The 14,659-nt window shown below is 40.2% G+C and overlaps 1 long non-coding RNA gene across 3 annotated transcripts in view; it reads right to left on the reverse strand.

Moving 5' to 3' along the window:
• Positions 1 to 14,659, reverse strand: part of LOC103885609 — a 190,747-nt gene that overhangs the window by 132,076 nt on the left and 44,012 nt on the right. Inside the window, exon 1 of one of the 3 annotated variants that reach the window (XR_004177316.1) lies at positions 1,668 to 2,705. The exons of 1 other annotated variant lie outside the window; for it this stretch is intronic. This is a non-coding gene — a long non-coding RNA (uncharacterized LOC103885609). Of the gene's footprint in view, positions 1 to 1,667; positions 2,706 to 14,659 lie in introns of those variants that run through there. One more of the 3 variants, XR_004177319.1, reaches the window with a different exon arrangement.

Raw genomic sequence — 14,659 nt, forward strand, 5'->3', positions numbered from 1 at the left:
ATTTTAAGAAAGCAAAGGAAAAAAAAAAAGATGTTAAGTATATTGTCCGTCACTAAGAGTAAGGACAATTATTACTATACCACTAGTACTACTGTAAATACTAGTGAAAAGTATCCCATGTGAATCTGTTCTCTAGAATGTCAAAAGCATTTTCCCATAAAAAGAATTTTATGAACAAAAGTTGGATCCCCAGTAAGGCCCACAAAACCCAAGCCAGTCACGGTGTTGATATAGATCAGCGTTGAGGCAATATCTAGAAATCTCAGCAACATCAGAATTACATCTCAACTCCCTCTCTCTCTCCTGTCAACAACTATTTTGAAAGTCATGCAATAGTGAGAATTTAGCTTTTGTATGAAGAAAACAGAAGGCAGTATAGCTTAGTACACTATGAGCACTAGGACTGGATTACCTAGGTTTGACTCCTGTCACTAAACACTTCCCAGCTCTGAACATGAGACAAGGCCCTTCCCTTACGTGGGCCTCAGCTCCCACATCCATACAACAGGGATTAAAGTAGGGCACTTAGTGTTGTTGTTTAAGTTATTACTTTAAAACACAGAGAATAATTCCAGGCACATAGTGAGTACTCAATAAAAATGCTATTGTCTGGGCACAATGCCTCACACCTTTAATCCCAGCACTTTGAGAGGCCGTGGTGGGCAAATCACTTGAGGCCAAGAGTTCAAGACCAGCCTGGACAACATGGTGAAACCCCATCTCTACTAAAAATACAAAAATTAGCTGGGCATGGTGGTAGTCCATAGTCCTAGCTACTCGGGAAGCCAAGGCACGAGAATCACTTGAACCTAAAAGGCAAGGGTTGTAGTAAGCCAAGATCATGCTACTAGCCCAGATGACAAAGCAAGCACTGTCTTAAAAAAAAAAAAGAAAGAAAAGAAAGAAAGAAAAAAGAAAAGTCCATTATTATTGGTACTCTCATAAATATTTTATCTCATTTAATCTTTGCCATTATCCCTCAAGATAAATATATTTATCTTCCATATCATAGATTAAAAAACTGAAGCCTAGAGAAGTTACATAATTTTCCAGGGAAACACAGTCATAAAAGATAAATGTTTAAAGATAGAGCCAGATTTCTGACCCAGTTCTGACACCAAGACTCCAGGTTCTATCATGTATGGCCATCATGCAATGCCTGTGAAGATGTAGGGTTCTCAAAAACACATCTCTTCCTCTGCCTCCCAATCCCCTTCACTAATTCCTCAGCCATTGACCCCACAGGAAGAAGGAAAGACAGATGGCAGTCGAAACTCTTTCTCCCTTTCCAGGACCCACAGAAGGAGGAGCCTTCCCCAGCTCCCTGCCCTAGCAAGGGCCAAGCTTCCATAGATATTTGACCTTTGTAAATTAGGCATTCAGAAGTCAAAGAATGCCTGTATTTAAAATTTCTGTTGTGGATTTCTGGCAAATCCATGAGTGTGAGCTCTTTGAAAATGCCACAGGCCTGTGGAAATCCTTGTGGGTGTAATTAGCGAGAGAAAGTGAAGGTGACTGACCATTTACAGTCACATTATAATGAATTGAAGTATTACAGAAACCATGAAGCCAAAACACAGGGAGGGCTGAAACCCACAAAGTAATCTGGACATAGAGATGTTTTCCAGAAACCAACTGTGAAAGAACTAAGAGGGTGTTCTACTCACAGGCTTGACACTGAGCTGGTCCAGTTTTCCTTCGCATTCAGAGGCAGAGGCTGGAGAAAAGAGAAGAAAACTCAGAGATGAGGGAAAAAAGCATTCAAAGCCTGGAAAACAGATCTCGTGGCAGTGGGTTCCCTTAGGAACAAGATGGGAACAAAAGGATTTTCCCTGATTTCAGGGAGCCTCTCACAGCGCCCAAACACTTCTTAATTATTTTGAAAATGTAGTTTTGATTACGAGGAAGGTTCTTTTAAGGAATTACAGAATCTCAAAACCTTAAGAGGGATTGGCCTTTATGGAGCACTTACCATGTGTCAGGCATTGTGCTCCCACCATAAATCTTCCAACAACCCTGTAATTATTGTCCTTGCATTACAGTGGAGGCTCAGAGAGGGTTAAGTCCCGCCCAGGGTCACAGAGCCAGGATGCAGGACCCTGGCTCCCAGCCTGCCTGACACCATAGGCAGAGGCCTTGCTCACTCACAGTCACTGACTTCCTTTGAAGTCATTTTGTCCAAGCTTCAGTACCCTGTGCAAGTGCCCTGAACAGCACCCCCAATGGGTTGCTTTTCAGTTTCAGTTTGAGTAACTGCTACAAAAAAAAAGCTCACTACTCGTTTTTATTACAGTAAAATACACATAAAGATAACCAATTTATTTGTGTGTGTGGGTACACAGTAGGTATATATATTTATGGTTTCCATGAGTTGTTTTGATAACAGGCATGCAATACATAATAATCACATCAGGGTAAATGGGGTGTCCGTCACCTCAAGCATTTATCCTTTGTGTTTCAAGCAATCCAATTATATTTTGAATCATTTCAAAATGTAAAATTAAATTATGTTTGACTATAGTCACTGTGTTGTGCTAACAAATACTAGGTCTTACTCATTCTTTCTGTTTTTTTGTACCCACTAACCATCCCCATTTGCCACTCCCCACCATCCCACTACCTTTCCCAGCCTCTGGTAACAGTCTTTCTGTTCTCTATCTCCATGAGCTCAATTATTTTAATTTTTAGCTCCCACAAATAAGTGAGAATATGCAATGTTTGTCTTTCTGTGCCTGGCTTATTTCACTTGCCATAACCACTTCCAGTTCCATGTACGTTGTTGTAAATGACAAGATCTCATTCTTTTTTACAGCTGAATAGTACTCCATTTTGTATATGTACCACCTTGTCTTTATCCATTTGTCTGCTGATGTACATTTAGGTTGCTTCCAAATCTTGGCTATTATGAATAGAGCTGTAATAAACACGGGAGTGAAGATACCTCTTCAACATATTGATTTCCTTTCTTTTGGGTGTATTCCTAGCAGTGAGATTGCTGGGTCATATGGTAGCTCTATTTTTAGTTACTAGAGGAACCTCCAAACTGTTCTCTCTAGTGCTTATAGGAATTTACATTCCCACCAACTATGTACAAAGGTTCAAAGGTAACCATTTTAAAACAAACAACTCAGTGGCATTTAGTATATTTGTAAGTTTGTACAACCATTACCACTATTTAGTTGCAGAAAATTATCATCATCCCAAAAGGAAACCCCACACCCATTAAGCTGCCACTTCCCATTCTCCATTCCCTCAGCCAATAATTTGCCTTCTGTCTTTATGATTTGCTTATTCTGGATGGCTCATATAAATGGAATCATACAATATGTAGCCTTCTTATCTGACTTCTTTAACTCAATATAATGCTTTCAAGGTTCACCCCATATTGTAGCCTGTATCAGTACTTCATTCCTTCTAAGGCCAAATAATAGTCCAGTTTATGGATATACCACATTTTTAAACACTTGTTTTCAATAATTTTAGGTATGTAACTAGGTGCAGGATTATTGGTTTATATGGGAATTCTATGGTTAACTTACTGAGGAACCACCAAACTGTTTTCCACCATAGCTGTACCATTTTACATTCCCACCAGCAATGCATGAAGGTTCCAATCTCTCTACCTCCTCACCAACACTTGATATTTTCCGTTTTGTTTTGTTTTGTTAATTAGAGCCATCCCAGTGCATGTGACGGAGTATCTCACTGTGGTTTTGATTCGCATTTCCCTAATGACTAATGACATCAAGCATCTTTTCATGTGCTCATGGCCATTGATATCTCTCCTTTGGAGAAATGTATATTCAAGCCTTTTCCCCATTTTCTTAACTGGGCCATTTGCTTTCGTTGTTGAGCTATAATTCTTTATATATTATGGATATTTGTCCTTTTTTTTTTTCTTTTTTGAGACGGAGTCTCTCTGTGTCACCCAGGCTGGAGTGCAGTGGCACGATCTCAGCTCACTGCAAGTTCCGCCTCCTGGGTTCACACCATTCTCCTGCCTCAGCCTCCTGAGTAGCTGGGACTACAGCCACCCACCACCACATGTGGTGACTTTTTCGTGTTTTTTTTAGTAGAGACGGGGTTTCACTGTGTTAGCCAGGATGCTCTCGATCTCCTGACCTTGTGATCCGCCCGCCTCAGCCTCCCAAAGTGCTGGGATTACAGGCATGGAGCCACCATGCCTGGCTGATATTTGACATTAAACAGGTATACTATTTGGAAATACTTTCCTCCATTCCGTCTTCTCACTCTCTTGATATTGTCCTTTGATTCAAAGAAGTTTTTAATTTTGATGAAGTCAGATTTATCTATTTTTTTTTTGTATGGCTTATACTTTTGGTGTCATGTCTAAGAAATCAGTGCCAAAGCCAAGGTCAGGTGGATTACTCCATGTTTTCTTCTAAGTGTTGTATCGTTTCAGCTCCTACATTTAAGTCTTAGATCCATTTTGACTTAATTTTTGTATATAGTGCTAGGTAGGAATTTAATTTTGCTTTTTTTCACGTGGATATGCAGTTGTCTCAGCACCATTTGTTGAAAGGGCTGTTATTTTCCTATTAAGTATTCATGGCACCCTTGCTAACAATCAATTGACCATATGCGAATGGGCTTATTCCTAAACTCTTAATTCTGTACCATTGATCTATATGTCTATCCCTATGGTACTACCACACTGACTTTATTAACTAATTAATTTATTGATTGATTGATGGAGTCTCCCTCTGTCACCAGGCTGGAGTGCAGTGGCACGATCTTGGCTCACTGCAACCTCCGCCTCCTGGGTTCAAGTGATTCTTCTGCCTCAGCCTCCCGAGTAGCTGGGACTACAGGCATGCGCCACCACATCCAGCTAATTTTTTTATTTTTAGTACAGATGGAGTCTCACCATGTTGGCCAGGATGGTCTCAATCTCTTGACCTCATGATCCACCTGCCTTAGCCTCCCAAAGTGCTGGGATTACAGGTGTGAGCCACCACGCCCAGTCACCACACTGATTTTAAAACTGTAGCCCACTACTTTTTAAGGCAGCCTACTCAGCCTTCAGATATTCCTGCCCCTTGTTAGAAAGTTATTTCTTACCCTGTTGCTGAAATATACTCCATGATAGTACTAACCACTGATCCTAATTCTGCCCTCTAGGGTCTCATTATCAACAACAACATGATCACCAACCTTTCTAAAGCTCTGATTGTTTTCCAGGTATGTCCTAGGTGTTTTATATGTATTATTTATCACATTGTGTCTTCAAACACTATACGTACAATTATTACCCTCTGGAAGAGGTAAAGAAACTGTGGCATAAATGACCAACCCACTCACAGTTACATAATAAGTGGCAGATCCAGGATGCAAACCCAGGCATCATTTCAGTATTCCAGTTCATGCTTTTAACCTACAGAGCAGTAGAGCCGATTCATTGTGTACCTTCTGGGTCAAGCACTGTGCTAAGGGCAAGAAGTGCAAAGGTAAATAGGTCACTACCCCTGGATCATGGAGTTCAATAATTAGCAGATGAAAAAAAAAATAGTCAACATAAAGTTTGCCTGTGGAGGGTGTTGCAATGCAGGAATACCAATGATAGATGTTTTCCCTGGGAAAGTAGAAGACGTCACAGGAAAGGTGAACTTCAGGATAAATCTTGAAGCACAAGCAGGAATTTGCTAGAGCACAAGGGGGAAGAGCAGTGGAGGCATGATCTATTGTAAACCAATCCTGTAAGATACAAATATGTTTTGATGATATCAGTTAACGACTTTACATATTTTCCTCCAATAATGTCATCTTGATGAAGTCAGTTTCTTAATTCTGTATACAAAATCCTTTTGAACTCTGAACCTCTCTGATACATATTTGCTTTCATTCCACTTTTGTATTCCCTGAAAATAAGATACCTTTGCCTTTCATATGGTCGTCTAAGTGTCTATACTGACCAAAAATACATCAAAGTCTTGAGATGCTTTCATTTTCTTAAGGAAAACACTTTCTTTTTAAATTTTGAAGGATCACCACCAGCTCTCAATTTTAATCAGCTCATAATAAATTCCTTGGGGAAAAAATAGCTTTCTTCTGAATCCTGGATTCCTCCTGTTCCTAAAATAATGAAAGATATTGTAGGAAAATCATAGGCTAGGTTATAGTATGTCAAATTTGTTCATAATAGCAGCTCACTTAAGAGGCTAAGTAAAGACCTCAGAGGGATAACACAGGCCTGTGTCCTTTGAAATCTCCCATTTCCCAGAGTCTTGATTGTGTTTCTCTGGAAGTCCCTCAGCTGCTGGCTCAACTCATACGTGATCTGTACTCTTCTCGGGTAAAGTTGTTAAACAGAGAGAGAGGTACAGAGCCCCTGAGGGACTATCAGTTAAAATGCTCACCATGACCTGGTGAGGGGATGGTTCTAGGATAGTGCTATGCTAAGTAGCCAATCTGTCAAAGGCTTGTATTTTTCCAAGATGTGATGAGGTGATTACATCACAATGTAAATCCATGCGTTGCTTTTTTCATCCAAAAAGTCTTGCTACAAAAAGTACATAAGTAGAATCAAGCAGTGTGCTTAATTACAAAGTTGATTTTTAGTTTGGCTCAAAGTCTTTTTCTCATCACAGACCAGTAACAGCTTATAAACTGACAGGGTCCAGGGACCACTCTTTGAGGAGTTCAGATCTTGGAGAAAAAGTCTTCTCAAAAAGGGGGTAGATTTCACTCTCTCTCTCATCTGCAACTTTGTCACCTAGGGTGTAAAAAAAGTGATGTTTTTCTACTCGGGAGGCTGAGACAGGAGAATGGTGTGAACCGGGGAGGCGGAGCTTGCAGTGAGCTGAGATCCGGCCACTGCACTCCAGCCTGGGCGACAGAGCGAGACTCCGTCTCAAAAAAAAAAAAAAGTGATGTTTTTCTTCATCCAGGGGACCACCCACAAATCCACAAACTGTTAGTCCCACCTTCTTAGCCAATCTAGGGATTTATATAACTCAGGTGCAGCATGGGACCATAGAAAGCACACAGGGTCTGGGGTTATGAAAACCAAATTTCAGAGCCAATTTTTTCCACCCACTACCTTTGTGACATTAAACAATATCCTACTTCTAAACTTTAATGTCCTTATCTGTAAGTGGGATAGTAATGCCTACTTAACCAATTTTTTCAATTAAATTTATAAATATGTATCAAGTGCAAATGTCCATGTATGGAACAGAAAATTCAAATTTGTCCTGCTCTTACCTCCTTCTCCCCTTGCTCTTCCTTCTTTCCCTTATTAATCCCAGGGAAACCTTCTATAAGAATAGATCAGTACACTCTGTCCCTGCTGTTATTATTAATGCTTACATTGATTGAACTATAAAATATCAGTCCCTCTTACCTAAGACCCAGATCCCTCCTTCAAATAGTTTGATTTCAAGCCCTAGGTGTAACTTAACTTGTCATTCCCCTTTCTTGCCCAAGGTATCCTAGCTATAGCAACAGAAACTCTGACTTTTCACATTTTTATATCTATTTTTCTTTCTCCAACCGTTTATTTTCCTTCTTTCTAATTATTCCAAGTATAGATTATAAAGAACTATAGGAATCAAATTCTACTAATTTCTTCAACACATGGACCCTTGCCTCTCAACACTCTGTGCCCCATCCCACCCTCACCATCCAAACTAACCCAAGCCCATGGTATCACTGCTAATATAAATACTCCCATCCTTCAACAAAAACTTCGACTCTCTGGACCACTGATGCTCTCCCGAGCATCAAGTAACTCTACATTGACCTAGAATACTGAGAAAGATCATTCTTCGATAGAGTCTTGACGTCATACATACATGCTCATATTGGCATTCCCAAAATGAGTTTTCCATCCATTTCCCACAGTTCCTGAACCTTTTCCATTATAAATCTTTCCATTGATAAAGAAATTTACTCAAAGAGCAAATATCTATGCCTGTAAAGAAGTAAGTAGAGGCAAAGTGCTGTAATACCAGCACTTTGGGAAGCCGAGGTGAACAGATTGCTTGAGCTCAGGAGTTCTAGACCAGCCTGGGCAACATGGTGAAACCATCTCTACAAAAGATACAAAAATTAGCCAGATGTGGTGGTGTGCACCTGTAGTCCCAGCTACTCAGGAAGCTGAGGTGCGAGAATTGCTTGAGCCTGGAAGGTCGAGTTGCAGTGAGCCATGACTGCACCACTGCACTCCAGCCTGGGCAATAGAATGGAGACCTTGTTTTTTTTTATTTAAAAAAAAAAAAAAAAGTAGTAAATAGAGAACTACATTTATTGCTAGGCATTTAATACAGACTGTCTCACTTTATCCCCCAGAACAACACAATAGGGTAATTATTAGCCAATAGGGTTTTTATCCCCCAGAACAACCCAATAGGGTTAATTATTAGGGTCATAATGCCCCCTAGCCCCATTTTACATACGAGAAACTAAGATTTATAGAGTTTAGAAGTGGCAGAATTAATATTTAAACCCAGGACAGCCTAGTCTTCAGCAGGAATCCCTTTGATAGCTTCCTTGAAAAGGGAACATTCAGTTTATGTTTAACCACACCCTGGAACTGAAAGCTCATAATCTCCACATTTGACCCAACCCATCATGGAACTTCTCTGATTCTTTGAAAGTGTTGGCGTCTAACAATGAAGGCATTCTGGAAATAAAATGGACTGCTTCAGGGGAGTGGTGATCTCCCCATCCAAGCACTGTCTCAGCTGTCCAAAGGCCTTTGGTTGTGTTTCAAATGGAGATTCTCAGTCCCTATTTAGCTAACCCATTCTCATGTGCAACACACCAAAGGTAATAATCCAGGGCCAATCTGAATTCTTAAATCACTCTATAAAAGCAAGAAGGACAAAACTGGTAAGAAAAGCCATGTTTACTTTGCCACTCTTCCCAGAGGCAAGGGCATTGCAAGCAATGGAGAGTAAGAGGAAAATTAAACTATAAAGAAATATTTGACAGTGTTTCTTTAATCGTGGTCTACATCTGCTGATCCAGCCAAAAGCAAGGGGGCAGAGGTGATCTTTGCTATGCCACAGTGAATAATGCAATCATATTTTTTATACAAACTACATTTAACTGCCATATAAATCCTGCCTGCCTCAATACCACACCTCATTATCTCACAGGAAATGTACAGCTTCTGGAAAGTCAAAAGTGGTCAGATCTGTGCCTCCAAATGACACACAAAGCAGAGAGTCATATGTTTGCTTCACCAGCCAGTATAGCTTCCTAAGTGCACATAACAAGCCTTGCCCAGCTATCCTTGGCATTAACTTGTTGTGGACATAGGGCAAAACACTCTACCTCTCTGAGATTCCATTTCTACTTCAAAATGGGAGCTGGGATATCATTACTCCCATTTTGCAAATGAGGAAAGCCAGAAAAGTTTGCAAATTGCTCAGGGTCATAATCAAATATCTAGTCAAAGGGAATCTGGACATCAAACCCAACCATCTTGACTCACAAGCATGCTTTTCCAAAAACAAAAAAAGCTCTAACACCATGGCTCTGTGGTACTTTGCTAGAAGTAATAGGTTCAGAAACCCTTAACAATGGCTTCCACAATTTGAGACATCTTAATCTCAACACACTGAACAGCCCAGATTCCCAAAAGAGGAAAAACGTGTGAAATAAACACAACTTTGTAAATGTTCAAGATTGATTTCGGCAAGTACAGTGGGGGTAGCTGAGGCGATTGGTACAGAAATGGAAAGAGAATGCTTCCTGAATCTCTTTGGACAGCAGGAGGAGGGTGATTTGGAAATGACTGCCTGAATTGAGAAGAAGGAAGAAGCACGTTGGGTCATTTTTGCCTTGTTTCTAGCTGCATGAATTGAAAAGCCGGGCCCAGGTTCAATGCATCGTTCTTGAAGCAGTGAACAAAATCCCTCTTTGTTCCCCAGTGAAACTTATCTCTGAAGAGCTGCACTACTTCCTGTGAGATATAGCCCTGCAGATGTGTCGTGGGAGACCCGCCCGGCTGCACTGCCTACCATAAAAGTGCAAGAATGGGCACTTTGTACTGCTGGACTGAAAATGACACTCACTCCTCTGATCCCCACTGGGGTTACCAAGTGGGCAAAACTTCCTGCTTAGAGGAGAGGTCATAGGCAGCAGGGGGAGTGTGTGATTTTGTTTTGTTCCTTTGTGAATTTGTTTGGTTATTTATAGAGCTAAAGAAGAAAGCAAAGGAGCACAATGTAGCGCAGTGTTTTTCAAAGTGTATTCCATGGAACCCTTTTGAGGGTTGCAGACCCCAGGGGTGGAGGCAGAGGATGCAGCAGGCACTGTCCATGGCCTTCTGTCTCCCTCATCCCCTACACTAACTACAACCTTTAGAGCAGTTATACTTCTAACCATGTAATGTGGTGGGCTGATACTGTTTCATTCAAAGACTTTCAGTCAAAAAAGTGTTTGAAAAACACAGATGCCATAGGAAGATGCTATAGGATAAGAATCATCCAGAATTCTATTCTCAATTTTCTTAAAATATAGATGTGTAATTTTGAGTCTTTCATTTCAACCCTGATCTTAGTCTCTTCATCAATAGAATGAGAAGGTTCTGACAGCATAAAACTTTTAAGTGTGAACACTCCACTATACTTATAACACTTATCAGACTGATTCCAACTGAGAGGATCCTCCACATGCATTCACATTGATAGATATTTATTAACATACACTTGGAGTCAGTCATCATCTTAATCTTGGGGAGGCAAAAATGGAAAACAAAATGCCTGCCAAGAAGAAGTTCACAATCTGAACTATAGACAGGAAACTAATTTAATTATTACAATAAAAGATGAAAGGTGTTATGTTCACAGAAGGGGTAGTTATTTCGAACTGTGGATACTAAAATGTTTTCTGGGAGAACTGTTTGAACTAACTCAAGAATCAAAGTAGCCTCAGACCTTAAATAAGAAGTCTACTCTGATGTAGGCCCGAAGACTAAAGAAGGAACACAGGACACTCACTATAAGAGATAGGCAAAGGATAGCTCGAATGAGAGCAACCCTAGGTGACAATAATTTAGTGTCCAGGATAGTGTTCAAATCAGCTATCATAGGTTACCTATTCAGAAGGTGCTAAAAGGAGGAAGGGCCCCAAAAGGGAGAAAAGTAAACATTTCCAAAATGCTTACCTTTATTCTCCCCATCCCTAAGTTAAGCGCTCATGGGCTGATCCTTTGCACTGCACAAAATACAACTGTGTTATATCAGGAGCTTAAGTGATGGCCCAGTGATTCAAGTGAAATGATTTAGTTAAAAGAACACATAAAACAAACACATGTGGGCTATATCCCAGACCCACCACCCACTAGCTGTGTGATTTGGGGCAATTTGTTTAACTTTTGTTATCCTGTCTTTCTCCATTTGTAAAATGGAATGGTAATACTTACTTTCTGGGATTAGTTTGCCACCCTGGTCTGGAGTTTCCTCATCCATAAAATTCATGAATTATATTAGATGTTCTCTGAGGTCCTTTCAAGCACTAAAGTAGTTTTTCTGAAATTGCTACTAGAGTAGAAGGAAGTCCTTCAGTGTAAGCTGAACTTTCACCACAAAAAAGAGATAGTAAGAAAAGTATCAAATGCTTTGGAATACTTTAGATCAAAGGAAGAATTGGTTACAATTTAAAAAATCAGAAAAGAAGGAAACTCCCTGTAAGATGATTTAATTTTCCATTAACGTACAGTAAGAGACTCTTTCTGACATTCCTAAAATTAAGTGGGTACCAGCAGACAGTACATGATACACAGAAAGCCACTTGCTATTAAAATTTATGGGCTATTTAAACAGTGCTCTTATAAGGGACATTAATTTTTCTCCGGTGGGAAAAATGAACTATATAAAATTGATGTCTAGATAATCAAAAATGGGGAAAAGACTGTGTAGTTGGGAAAAAATAACAAGAGAGCATCAAAATTTTCTAATTCTGTGTTCATGTAGTAACTATTAATGGCATAAGATATGAATGTATTTATGCTGGATTGTTCTATTGTCAACTTGTTAAACTGGAAACTTTGTGTCCTAGAATTCCTTCTTAACATGATTCTGAGTTCAGGTCAGTTAAAAGAGGAACTTGTGTGAGATTTGAGTAACAGAGGGGGAATAATGAGCATTACTCTTTGAAGGTCAGACACACAGACAGACACAGAGATCCAGTGGTTTCCAGTTTATCCTCACTCTTCTCCTATTCATGGCTAATTCTTCTTCCATACCCCAGGCTTTGTTGAACAACGGCAGCCCCAGGCTTACTGTCAAGACACTACTGGGAGAGTCACACATGCAGTAGCTACACAGAGGCAACAACTTCTCGCTGATTTCACTGTGAGTTGCTTCCTCATAGTCCTACCTCAGTGGCTGGTGATGCTTGCCTTCTTGGGTACCCCTGCAAGCTCCAGCTTGTCCGGTTGCACCAATGCTTCAAAAAGATCGGTTAGTGACACATTTCTCTGATACGTCAGCCCTCTTTTGGGACCTTCACTTCATCAGCTCCTTCCACAATTGTATAAAGCCTAATTCCTATAACTAATCCCTTATCCAAACACTCATAGGAGCTCTGCTTCCCTAACTTGTCCCTGGTCAATAAAGAAAATTTTGCATAAAAGTCAATAGCTGCCATAACATAAAACAAAATATATGGCATTGCCTTTGAGACTGGCAAACAAACAGAGGTTGGAAGAGCAATTAGGACATTGTTTTCAGGGACTAAAAGAGCAGTGATCAATTGTTCTTGGAGGGCAGATAAGGAGCAAAACATATCATGTAATAGTGAAACAATTGGCAAAGCTGTCACTTGTGGTAATTTGGAAGACAGACTATATACCCAATAATCTGGTGGACCCGCCTAAAAAGATTTCCAAGTAGACACTTTTTTTTTTCAATTGAGGCAGGGTCTTGCTCTGTCACCCAGGCTGGAGTGCAGTGGCACAATCACAGCTCACTGCAGCCTCAACCCTCCAGGCTAAAGTGATCCTCCCAGCCCAGTCACCCGAGTAGCTGAGACCACAGGCACACAACACCACACCTGGTTAATTTTTCCCATTTTTTTTGTAGAAGCAATGTCTCACTTTGTTGCCCAGGCTGGTTTCAAACTCCTAGACTCAAGTGATCTTCCCATTTTGCCCTCCCAAAGTGCTTGGATTATCAGAGTGAGCCACCATGCCTTTTGGGACTACAGGCGCCCACAACCGCGCCTGGCTAATTTTTTGTATTTTTAGTAGAGACGGGGTTTCACCGTGGTCTCGATCTCCTGACCTTGTGATCCGCCCGCCTCGGCCTCCCAAAGTGCTGGGATTACAGGCGTGAGCCACCGCGCCCGGCCGCCACCATGCCTTTTGAAAGCCTCACTTGGCATCTTTTTATCTACATACAATAAGGTGCATTAACAGAGATAAGAACTAAAGAGAAAAATGACCAATCTTCAAACAGAAGCTTTTTCATCTATATGCAAACCATACTGCTATGAGCAAACACTTTGTGTGTGTGCATGCATGCACATCTCAGGATTTACTGAATTGTAAAATAAAACTGTTTCACATTCCCCTAGTCTCTCGAACCAGTAAAACATTCTAGAATTAAGAATTGGCCTCAGGGTCATGCAAACTAAGCATGTGGTTATAAGATGCTTTATTAAGACCTCAGGAAAATTTAAGTCAGTGACTAATAGGTTTCCTCAGTTAGCAAAATGAGGGTTAAATATCTTAAGGATATCGACCAGTAAGACTCACATTTGCACCATAAGATGAAAGTATTTCTCAAAAAGACATATTGATATGTCTTTGGGACATGGACTAATAAGGTACATAGGAAACTCAAAAAAATTGTAACAAACTTGTACTAAGAAAAGCACTGCAAAAATGAACTGAAAAAAAAGGGAAACCATTCAAAATGAAAAGAGCCCTCTGATTCCAAAATTTTCTTTTTTTAAAACTTTACTTTTAAGTTCAGGGGTACATGTGCAGGTTTGTTACATAGGTAAACTTGTGTCGTTGGGGTTCAATGTACAGATTATTTTATCACTCAGATATTAAGCCTAGTCCCCATTAATTATTTTTCCTGATCCTCTTCTCCTCCCATCCTTCACCCTCCAACAGGCCCCAGTGTTTATTGTCCCATTCTATGTGTTCATGTATTCTCATCATTTAGCTCCCACTTATAAGTGAGAACATATACTATTTGGTTTTCTGCTCCTGCATTAGGTAAGGATAATGACTGGCTCTAAAAATTTCTATGCAGAAATAGACTGATAATAGGCTCATCTGCATACACAGGCCATCACTTATCAAAAAAAGAAAGACCTCAGAGAGCTCTATTGAAAAAAAAAAAGAAATGAAGAGCAAAGGAGAACAATGAGTTAGAGAACCACACTCAGGGCGCAGAACTGAATCCTAGTCAAGAAACATATTTTACTACTGGAGTAGGGTGGTCTGACATGTACCCTGCTAGATTCCAGAATTTCTGTGGATCAGCTAATGCTATTTACCTTCCAAACCTCTCCTTTTCAAATGTGCATGTCTTTTGCAGTTATCCTTTCTTAATATCACTGTTGTATGTGGGGTGTGTGAGGGAAAGAGTCTTTGTCTTTTTAGTTCATAGGACTCTGGGTCAAGAACAACCACCCACAAGGAGCTACATTAGAAGAATCTCATCTCCAACTA

Source organism: Papio anubis, chromosome 1 (assembly GCF_008728515.1).
Source record: "Papio anubis isolate 15944 chromosome 1, Panubis1.0, whole genome shotgun sequence".
NCBI lineage: Eukaryota > Metazoa > Chordata > Mammalia > Primates > Cercopithecidae > Papio > Papio anubis.